We start from the raw sequence: 10,860 nt of genomic DNA, 5'->3' as shown, positions 1-10,860 counted from the left end.
TGCCAGAGGCCAGCCTCAAGCACTGCGAGGCCAGCTGTCTTCCCATGACTGCGACACCGCCACCTCATGGCGCGCGTAGGAGGGAAAGGCTGTGGCCTTTGCTCCCCCAGCTGATAGGTGCGCCAGTGCTGGCTGGAGGCAGGAGCTGGGGAGCGGAGCCTCAAAGGGGCGCAGAGCTCGCCCGCAGAGCCGTGGCCTGGACGTCGGGTAGGCTGCTGGCGGCGGCCGCCTGACCACGCGGGCGGGTGCAGCACAACCATCATCACCTTGATGAATTAAAAAGCGCCCCCGCCCGTGCCCCCGCCCGTGCCCCCACCCTCACAGGCCTGATCTCTGCCATGCTGGAGAGTCGCCAACAGCCAGCCGCATGCCAAGAGCCAGGAGGGGCTCCGACGGGGCCCTGCTCCCTGCCAGCCTCTAGCGGGAGGATGGACGCGGGGTGCAGCAGAGCAAAGCCTCCTCCAGTGCAGCGCCCTGGGGTCCTGGCACCACAGCCTCGCCCCCAGGTGCCCAGCAGCGCCCGGGAGGTGGTGTGGGGCCACCATGCCCTTCATGAGGGGCGATACGAAGCACGGGGAAACAAAGGAGACGATGGAGTGTTCATTCCCAAGGGAGCTGGCGAGTCGGGCAGAGGACAGCGGGTGGACGGGTGCCTCCCATAAGAAGGGCAGAGACGGGTGCACAGAGAAGCATGGTGCTCTGCCCACTACCCACCCGTGTGCACACACTCACACTCATGCACACACTCAGGTGCATGCACGCACAGCTCACCCTCGACACCCCTGCCAGCACACGCCGTGTATTTCTGTTCCGACGACATTTTGGAAAAGGCCGTAACGGGGCAGAGAACAGACCAGGGGTCCCAGGGCCAGAGGTCAGGAGGGAACGGCGGCCAGGGCACTGAGCTCACCGTCTCCTCTCACACGCGTTTGTCAGAACTCACAACTGCACACCAAGTGCATCTACTGTATGTGAGCCATGCCTGGATGTTTTCAAGTTATAAAAATAATAGAAACCCAGCCTGGCCAGGAGCTCTGCCGTCTCCTCAGCTCAGCTCCCCACACACAGCTGCTGAGGCCTTTGTGCTCCATTGCACCCCAACCCCCGGTCCTGGCCAAGGGCCTGGGCTGCACCCCACAAAGGGCAGGGAGAACGCCCAGGCGGTGCCCAACACCTCAGCGGCCCCTTCAGCAAGTCTGGGAGAGGGCAGTCCTCCCACAGGGGCCTGGCGCTCTGACCAGGGCCAAGGAGATTGGAATCTGGGTTCTGATCTTGTTTCCCTTTTCTCTGTGGCTAACAGGAAGCTCAAAGCTAAACCTGAGGCCCAAGCATAGGGACTGTGGGGGACGCAGAAGCCAGCATGCACCCACTGTGTTTCATCACCGCCTCGACAGCCTGGTCCAGCTTACACTTCCTTGAATGCTCACGCTGCGGTGTGAGGTACCGTCCTGCTCCCTGTGAGAGCCCCACAGACTCCGGCTAGGTGAGCCCTGGACCTCCCGCCGCCCCTGCTCTGTAGCGCAGGGTCTAACCCTCAGGACGAGCTCAACTTGTAGCTCAGGGTTTGCCCTCAAGACAAGCTCAGCAGGTACCTGTAACCTAAATTCAGAGGTGACAGCTTTGAAGAACAGACCTTTGTCATTGGGTGACTCTTTGGATGTGGGAGAGGAGAGACACAGATAAGAAAGCGGGGGTGGAGAGGGAGAGAGACAGAGATGGGGGTGCGGGCAGGGGAGAGAGACGGAGGCAAGAACAGGCTCCCGGCCTCCTGGGCAGCAGGGACCAGCCCTGCCCAAGGGCAGGTGGGGGAGAAGGAGGCGGCCCTCTCCCCCCGCAGGGAGGCAGACCGGGCTCCTCGTTCCTCTGCCCAGTCCCTGCGCCACAAGCTCAGCGCGTTCTGTGGCCTCTGCTGCCCCCCAGAGGTGTTCGTGGGTAACTCGGGTCTTCTCACCAGCACCCCCTGGGGTGGGGCTGCCCTGCAGTTGGTCCCTGCCAGACAGGGCTCAGACCCAGGGCCTGGGTTCCCTTGGGGGCTCCGGGCCCATCTAATGGGCCACCCACTACGATGGCCTGAGTACACGTCCTCCTCTCCCCTCTTTTCTTTTCCAAAACACGCTCAAAATTCACGTAATAGAGAAATGTGCGACCACAGAAACTGGAAGTCCCACCTATCGTCACCATCCCAAAAGGTCGACTCTGTGACCCGAGGTCATGACCTGCCTTTCTACCAGGCAGCGGATCCTGTGTTTCGAGGCCCTCCTTGCTTATGGGTGTAGCTTCTCATTTTTCAAAGTTGTTTTCCTAGAGGAGTATTTTCTTTCAACCTCCTTAAAAATCTTGCCGGTCCCATTTGCTGGGGTGGGGTTATTCCTGTCGCTACCTGACTCTGCCTTGACCTGCAGCTATTTGCTCATCGTGGGTCTTACCTCTGTAGTGAGGGGCGGACACCCAGAGGGCCTTGAGATCAGCTCCTCTCAGACAATGTTTATTGAGTGAATAACCAAGCACACATTTCACCCCTGGGTGGATGGAAGCATGAAGGTATGGATAGAGATGTAGAGACGGGTGGGTGGAAGGAAGGAGATGGAAAAACGGATGGATGGATGGATGGATGGATGGACAGAAGGAAGGATGGACGCATGGAAGGAAGGGCGGAAGGGAGGACGGAAGGAGGGATGCAAGGAAGGAAGGACAGACAGACGGAAGGATGGACGGGAGGAAGGAAGGATGGATGGAAGGAAGGAAAGAAGGAAGGACGGGAGGAAGGACGGAGGGAAGGATGGAAGGAAGGATGGACAGATGGAAGAAAGAACGGATGGACGGATGAGTGACTTGAGAGCTTTCAGGGACAATCCCAAGCAGTGGCACGCCGGCCCAGGCAGTGGCAAGCAGATCCGTGCGTGCTGCGGGGCTGAGGCAAGGGCACCTGGGCAGGACTCTGGCGGCATCTGCTGTGGACAGAGGCTCCTTCACACTCGACCCCTCTCCTCCGGCGATATTCAGGGTGTGAACAAATCACTGTTCTAACAACAACAACAACAACACGGCATTTGAGGAAAGAAGAAAAGAACTAAGACTCAGGTTACCTGGGCCTAGATGTAAAGAAGTGAACCCAAGACCTCCAAGCTCCACACACGTCCCATCCTCACCTGCCCAGCTCCCAAGCATCAGGCGGGACTCGGCTAAGCTGCAGCTTCCTGAGGAGGGCTCGGCAGCACCCAGGCACAAAGAGCCTCGGCACTTGGCCCCCACCAGGCCCACCCTGCTCCCCCCCAAGGTGGTCACCATGCCTGTCATTCCTGGTTCCAGGTCTGCCTCCCCTCTGGGCTACAGGACAGGGCCCCTGGAACCCCCCCCCCCAGCACCTATGCAGGCACGTTTCACTGAGCACACTATTCTAAAAGGTCACCCACGTTGCAGCAGGTGTCAAGAGCTCCTTCCTCGCTAAGGCTGAAGGATGTCCCACGGCGCGGATGTCCCACACGGCATTTCCATTCATCCCTTAATGGGCATCGAGTTGCTCCCACGTTTGGCTTCAGGGAGCCACGCTATTGTGAATGTGGCGCACACGCTCACATCTCTTTGCGCCTCTGCTTTCAATGCCCTCGGGTGGACGCAGGAACAGCAGCTGCACCGTTTTACATTCCCGGGAGCAGCGCACGGGGCTCCACCTCCTCCACATCCGTGCCCGCACTTGCTTCTGTACACGCGCAGAGTGACACGAACTCACATCGGCCATCCTGACGGGGGCGATGGGCCTGCACCTAAAGTAAGCCCCTGCTCTGGGTCAGGGATGCAGCTTTCTACCATTTCTGCCACTTTTATTGTCTGTTATTTGTTCTTCTCCTACACACCTTAGAGTTCTCCCAGGACGTACAGTTCCAAGTGTCGACAAAGGCTCCATCCTGTAACCACTGTCACAGCCAAGATACAGCAGACCCACCTCCCCCGGGGTCCCCCGGCTGTACTCCGGCCTGCTCCCCACCCCCACCCTGCAACCCCTGGTCCGTAACCTTGCCTCTCCCAGAGCATCACGGGAGCACCTCACAGAGCAGCCGCCCTGCGTGCTTGTCCTCCTGCAGCGGCTGTGCTGGTTCTGAGACTGGCCCACGCCGGCACGTGCACAGGTCACCCCTGCCTTTTTATCACAGAGAAGTGTTCCACCACGCAGATGTACCCCAGGCTGCTCGCCCATTCACCTGCTGAAAACATCTGGGTTGAATTCGGTTTGGGGGCTCTGTGAAGAACGCCGCTAGAAACCTTCCCGCACAGGTTCCAGTGTGAACAGACTTCTCGTTCATTCCAAACCTCTAGGGATGGGACGACTGAGTCAGACGGCAGGTGTGTGGTCACCTTTATAAGGAGCAGCTAAGCTGCTTTTCAAAGTGCCTGCACTGCTCAGCATTCCTGGCAGTAGCACAGGGACGTTCCATTGCTCCCAGTTCCTGGCAGCCCTTGGCACGGTCTGGTCTCAGTGCGCTGTGAGTTTTGCCTAAGATACGGACAGGACTGAGCCGCGTCCGCCTGTGGTCCTGAGGACGGCAGACACCTGGACTTGGAAGGGCCTTCAGAACTCCGAGTCAGCCCCAGTCCGGTCCTCCCGGGGGGACTGCCTGGTCTCAACACCGCCCCCGCAGGGCGCTCGCCACCTCCCACAGAAGGCCTCGTGGTCAGAGAGCCCCCGTGCTGGGCCCAAACTGCCTTCTTAGAACCTCCCTGTGGTCCAAGCCCCCAGTCCGGTCCCCAGCCCCAGAACGGGCCTTCAGAAAGGGGGGGGGTCTGCCTTTGCCCTTCCCAGCCCACGCTACTCCCTCCTGCACAGACAAAACCACCTCCAGCTCCCTCCCCCAGGCCTTTCCCTCTTTCTCTGTGGCACCATCCCCAACCCGGGGCAGGAGCCCAGAGGACTGGATCAAAGGCACCTGGAGGCCCATTTTACAGGTGCGGAAACAGAGGCCCAGAGAGGGGAAGGGAACTGCCGAAGGTCATCAGCAAGTTCGTGCCAGGGCCCAGGCAGGCTTGCGTTTCTTTCCACTTCATCCTGACCTGTGCGCACCTTATGTGCCAACTTGACTGTGGTCCAGTAGGACAAACATATATCGAGGCCCCGTGACGTGCAGCTCTCTGGCTTTCTGTCCTCTTCCTGTAAGAGAAAAGAGCAAGAACGATAACCAGCCTCCACGCAGAGCGGCAGGGGCCACGAGACGGCTTCTTATCAGGGGAAATAACTTCTTAAAATATTGAAAGAAAGGCTTTCAGAAATTGTACATGGATTAAGGTTTCATTTATTAAAGAACTAAACAAATAGTGTAAGATGTGAGTACAAGGCAGTTTTCATTATTTCTAACGAGGGCAGAAAGCCTCATTCTAAGAACAAAAAGATTGTAATATTTGAGCATGACTAAGTTCTGCAGAAAACAGTGACAAGCTAAACTCTCAATTCTGTGCCCTGCTGAGATCAGGTCCACAAGCAGGTGTGTGTGTGTGTGTGTGTGTGTCCTGTTTGATGCTAAATACAAATGCTCCCGCTGACACACAACTCCAAAGCTCAGGGCGTCCCTAGGTCACAAGGCCCTCGCCTGTCCCGAGAGGGCACACCTGCGGCCTCCCCGGAAAAATGATATTTTCACCTTTGACCCTGCGCTGGGAAACCATCTGAAACCGCTCCCTGGGAAGAGGATTTATTTCCTTTCCGAATGAACTGCTCCCTGGACCCTTATGAACTGGTATTCATTAATTTCCCTCAGGAAAAATTGGAATTTCACGTAGGCCCAGGGTTTTGTTTTTGTAATAAAATATGTGATTTTCATTGGTGCCTTTAATCTTTCTACCCTGTCTCCTCCCTCAACGTGGATAACCCTCGTATGTAAAAAATGAAGCGTTCCCGCTCCTTCTCTAGGTAACTGGCTACGGTGAAGGTCGTTTGCACGTCATGGAGCCCCCCCCCCCCCCGGCCCCGGTCAGAACCGTGTCTATTTCCGTGCTGCTACTTATTCAAGGGCCTTTGCGACCGTGGAGCGCAGAAGCCGTGCCACACACGCGACGGTGGCGCGCCACCCCGCAAGAGGAGGTCCCACCCCACAGGCGGCAAAGAGGGCTGGGGTCCAGGCCGGGGGTAAAACCACGGAGCGCAGAGCACGGAGACCCTTAGCCCCCAGCGCAGGCTGGCCGGGGGTGGGACGTGCAGGCGGCCCTCTGGCTGATGGTGCTCGCTGGGCTTGGCCTTTTGCTCTCGCGCCTGCTTATAAACGTACGTCCTGCGACAGCAAGACCTCGCCTCCGGGTCGTCCCTTTCCTCCAGAGACGGGAGTGTGGCGTTAGGGCCTCAGGACCCTCGCGTCCGTCACGGCTGCTCGGACCCCAGACCCGCCAGGGGCAGCAGGGGACCAGGGCGGAGGGGTTTCCTCCCGGCCGTCCTGCTCCTTGCAAAGGCCTGGCTGGCGTGCGGGAGGTTTGGGGCCACGGATCCCACGAGGGTGGGGGCCGGGCGCGGGGTCTCGCCAGTGGAATCGCAGGACTCTGAAGCGGAGGAAGCTTAATGGGACGCGCTGCAGGTGTCAAGCCCTCAAGGAGGCCCTTCTGCCAAGGCCCTGTCGTTTCATCCCCCAGTTACCGAGCAAGAACTGGTTTCTCCAAAAGGAGCGAAGCACTGCGGGGGTGCAGATCGGAGGGAAGGGTGGACACGAGGCAAGAGCGGGAGCCGCGCACAGGCAACGGGCAGGACGGGCGACGCCAGGGGAAGAGAAAGGAGGTGAGCGGGCTCCAGGGGCCGGGAGAGCGGGCGCTCGGGGCATCCCGTAGTCTCCGCTTAGGGTCTCTGCTTTGACGGACATTTAGACGTGTTTTTTTTAAACTCCCGGATGCAGGGGAGGCTACTTTCACATTAACTGATTTTTCAGGCAGTGATGGGGCCAAAGACAGGCACGTGACCCGGGTGGGTCCAAGGAGACTCAATCCTGGCATCTTGCTGGGAAGCCTGGGAAAGGAAAGCTACCGAGCGAGGCGCAGAGGCTGGCGATTTTATCACAACCCGGAGGAAGGAGAACAGGACCACTGAGCTAAGAGGAGGCGAAAGAAGTCGGGTGCCTCGTCCAGCTCTTGGAACCTGTCTGTGCTCCTCTTCGGGCAGAAATGGTGTCACACAGGCGGCTGCCACCAACACCTGAGATAAACCCGAGTGGATACGGCCTCCCTCACTCCTTCCAAAACATCTGTGACCTGAACGTAATAAAACACCTGCCTCACAGACGGGCTCGCCACCCACCCGCCCCCCAGCTGCTCTCAGAAGACCAGCCCAGAGAAGAGGCCTGCTTGGCACGCACACAACGAAACGTTTCCACCTGTTCCCACGTCTCGCAAAACGGAGAGGGACACTGTGCCTACCAGACGCAGGCAGGCCCTGAGACCCGGAGACCAACGTCGTGCCCAAGCCGCTCCAAGCCTTGGGTGCCCGCAGGCATGAGGTGGCCGAAGAAAACAGACCGTCCTCACACAGAGCCCATGTGCCTGCTCGGGCTCCACTCCAATTACAAACCGCACCAAAGATGTGAGATTTTGGAAAGGCCACACGTGTCACACTGGGAGATGTTCGGATCTAGCCCAGGACCTTTGGCCAGCGGGCGGCGGAGGGCCTGGCAGGGCCGGCCGGGCAGGCATCCGAGGACGAGGATGCTGACGAGGCTCCCGACGGGACGGTACGTCAGCCCGCAGGGATCTGAGTGTCAGAGGGTTAAGAGAGGCTTCGGGAGACGGACGGTGCCCTTGGAGATTTCGGCCCGACGGCTCCGCCCTGCGAGGGAGCCGAGAGAATCCCGTCCTGTGAAGACTGCTGCGGAGGCCGGCACACAGGGGGCTGGAAAAATGATGCCCCTGCCACGTCGACACTTGATTAATTCTCTGTTGGTTCTCCAAGTCGACTTAGAACGGCCTAGCCATCACCCGAAGCGCCTTCGAGACAAATTCAAAACCCCCCCCTTTTTCTTTTCCACCATAAATTCCCAAACGCTTCTGCCCCACGACTGACGTGCTTACGACGGGTGCCTGTTTTAAGTGAATTCACTCCCACGATCTTTCCAGCTAAATCCCCGTCTCCCACTGGAGCGCAGTCGGTGGCCAGCAGCAAGTGCCTCCCCCGAGAGTCTAAGCGCGGGGGTTCTGCCCACACAGCCACTTAGGCCACCGGGAAGGACCTGCCTGCACGGCCGTCACCCCGGCCCAGGATGACCCCACCTGGTTTCCTCCCAACTCCGTCTTTATCAAAGGTCTACACCAAAACCAGCCACAGGGCCCTCAAGCCATCATCCACTGGGTCCTCCGGGATCCCTTTTATAAAAAGTGCTACGTTTATTTCAGGAGGGAGGTTGTCTTGGGGGGGGGGGAGGCATATTTCTTGCATCTATTTGCCTACAGAGAGAGAACACGTGAATTGGCGAATAAAAGTAAAGGAACCTTTTAAAGGTTTCACACCGGCAATACATTGGCAGGTGGCTTTTGGGGGGTGTGTGGGTGGACGTGTGTTTAAATTTAGAACCAACAAAACTTAGACTCTCCTGAGAGACTGACATGTTTCCTTCCTGAGGCCTGGAACCACGAAACTCATCATCTTTCCCTCTGTGAACTGGCGGCCAGTGTCAAAAACAAGGTTCCTCTTGGTTTTACGTCTATTTCGATACTGTTTTGTATGGATGCCTTTTCCTGTTAGGCCCCCAGAAATCACTGGGGAAGGAGCATGCTTCATTGGACTTAAGGTGTCTGGCACGAGGAGTCATTAAATCACGAGGAAAGGCAGTGAGGACCGGGGGGAAGCCGAAGTCCCCTAAGGGGTGAAGTGATGTGGACAGGCAGGCAGGGGTTGGGCGGGGAACGTGCCTTGACAGGCCTGGCAGGAAGCCAGGCAGATAGGCTTCTGAGGGTGCCGGGTGGACCGGTGTTAAGCCCCTAAGGAAGAGGCTCACGGCTCAAATCATTGCAGTATCAGCACAAGACACCCCCCCCCCGCCCGCCCCCAAACAGCCGACGCCGCCACTACAACTTGCAGCTTGGAGAAGGGGAGGGGGTGCAGAAGGCCTGGCAGGAACCAGAAATCATCCTGCGACAGGGCAGCACGGTCCCGCCTCTCCCCCGTGCCCGAGCACGTGAGTCACAAGACCGGCCATCAAGGGTAAAGGTCTGAAGTCCAGACCCAGCCTCGTCAGCTCCGTGACCCTGGGCAGGTTCTTTCAGCCCGAACGCCCTGTCTCTACAATGAGGACGATAAGGTCTCGATACTGGGGTTGTTTAGATCAAGAGTTACGACGTCTGACGCGCTCAGAACAACGCCTGCACACACGAAGGGCCAGATAAACGGGAGCTGTTCTGAGCACTCCCCGGGAGGGACCAGGATGCCCCAGATGGGCTCTCGCGGGCGGAGGCCCTGGCACCACCTGGAGGGGTTCGAAGGCCTCTGCCACCGCCAGGCAGAGGATGCTGCCGAAGACTCTCCCCTACCCCAGACCCGACTCCAGCTGCTCTCAACCCGCCTCCAGCGAGGCCTCCACTTTGGGGCTTTTGTGATACCCTGATGGGTAATCACGTCCTCATCCCCCCAGGTGGTCTGATACCTGGCCGGCCTTGAGCAAGAATCCCACCAGGTTTCCTTGGCTAGAAGCCCCAAACCCCAGCCCCCCCCACCCAGAGGTTTCCGCGTCGTAATTTCCCACCCCCCCCACCCGACGCTGTTCCTCGGCTGTAAATTCCCACTGGCTCCTGTGGTTTCGAACACGCGCGACAGATCGGTGAAGAAAGGATGTTGCGGCCATCAAGCTGTCACATTACAGCCACACAACGGTGCACCCAGAGGACGAAGGCCGTGAAAGCTGAAGTCACTCGGGGTTGATGCGAATGAGCCCAGACTTTGCATCACCCGCCCCCCCCCCCCACGGAGAAGCACTAAATTCCTTTTTTTTTTTTGTCTTTTTGCCTTTTCTCGGGCCGCTCCTGCAGCATATGGAGGTTCCCAGGCTAGGGGTCTCATCGCAGCTGTAGCTGCCAGCCTACGCCAGAGCAACACGGGATCCGAGCCGCGTCTGCGACCCACACCGCAGCTCAGGGCAACGCCGGATCCTTAACCCACGGAGCGAGGCCAGGGATCGGACCCGCCACCTCACGGTTCCCAGTCGGATTCGGTAACCACTGCGCCAGGACGGGAACTCCAAGCACTCAATTCCTAGAGGTGTCTGGTTCCTTAGCTGACGGCGACCTCCCCACGTGCCAGCTACCTGGTCTTTGCCGCGGAACCGCCTGGAGGTCCTGGCTCCTGCCTCACCTCTACGGAGCGGGCTCCCAGTTAGGAGATGCTGGGTCCCAGGCTTGGGTCCTCAGCTTTGTGGGCCACACGAAACGTAAGGCTCAGCTTTCGGGGGGGCGCCTTTCTTTTCCGCCCCCCCGTGTGTGGGGTGATCCTGGCTCCACACCGGGGTCTCCTGCGCCCTCTGTGAACCGCCCCGGGCGGAACCCGCTTGCAGCGCTTTAACTGCGGTCCAGCCCTGGTTTTCTCTCAGCTCCCTGTGCTTGCAGCAGCGTCCTGGAACCCACGGCCAAGGGGCCAGGGGCCCCACTGCGGCTCCCCGGTGACAGAGGAGCAGGGCCGCCGTCAGAAGCGCCCGAGGTCGCCCCTGGGGAGAAGCCGGAGGCCGCTCTACTGCGGGGCTGAGGGGCCGAGGGGCCGAAGGGCGAGACCGCCCTTGGGAAGAAGCTGGAGGCTGCGCTCCTGAGCTTGCGGCCGCAGCCCCTCGCGCGACTCGGTGCCCAGCCAGTCGCTGCTGGCGGGCGGGCAGCCCAGCACCTCAGAGCCCAGCGGCCCCGGCGCGACCGGAAGCCCTG

General features: G+C 59.3%; 1 long non-coding RNA gene across 4 annotated transcripts; it reads right to left on the bottom strand.

The window, feature by feature from the left end:
* Nucleotides 1-2,773: 2,773 nt before the first annotated feature.
* LOC125126982 (uncharacterized) lies at nt 2,774-10,852 on the bottom strand. 4 transcript variants are annotated; one of them, XR_007134837.1, is made up of 3 exons: nt 10,257-10,852; nt 3,414-5,143; nt 2,774-3,023 (listed from the first exon to the last, which is right to left on the bottom strand). It is a non-coding gene; the product is annotated as an uncharacterized LOC125126982 (long non-coding RNA). The 4 variants fall into 4 exon arrangements; XR_007134838.1 differs by having other exon boundaries at nt 2,774-3,018; XR_007134839.1 differs by having other exon boundaries at nt 4,014-5,143.
* Nucleotides 10,853-10,860: the final 8 nt, after the last annotated feature.

The sequence above is a fragment of the Phacochoerus africanus genome, chromosome 5, assembly GCF_016906955.1.
Source record: "Phacochoerus africanus isolate WHEZ1 chromosome 5, ROS_Pafr_v1, whole genome shotgun sequence".
NCBI lineage: Eukaryota > Metazoa > Chordata > Mammalia > Artiodactyla > Suidae > Phacochoerus > Phacochoerus africanus.
The sequence above is the reverse complement of the archived record's forward strand: the minus strand, read 5'-3'. Positions and strand labels throughout refer to the sequence as shown.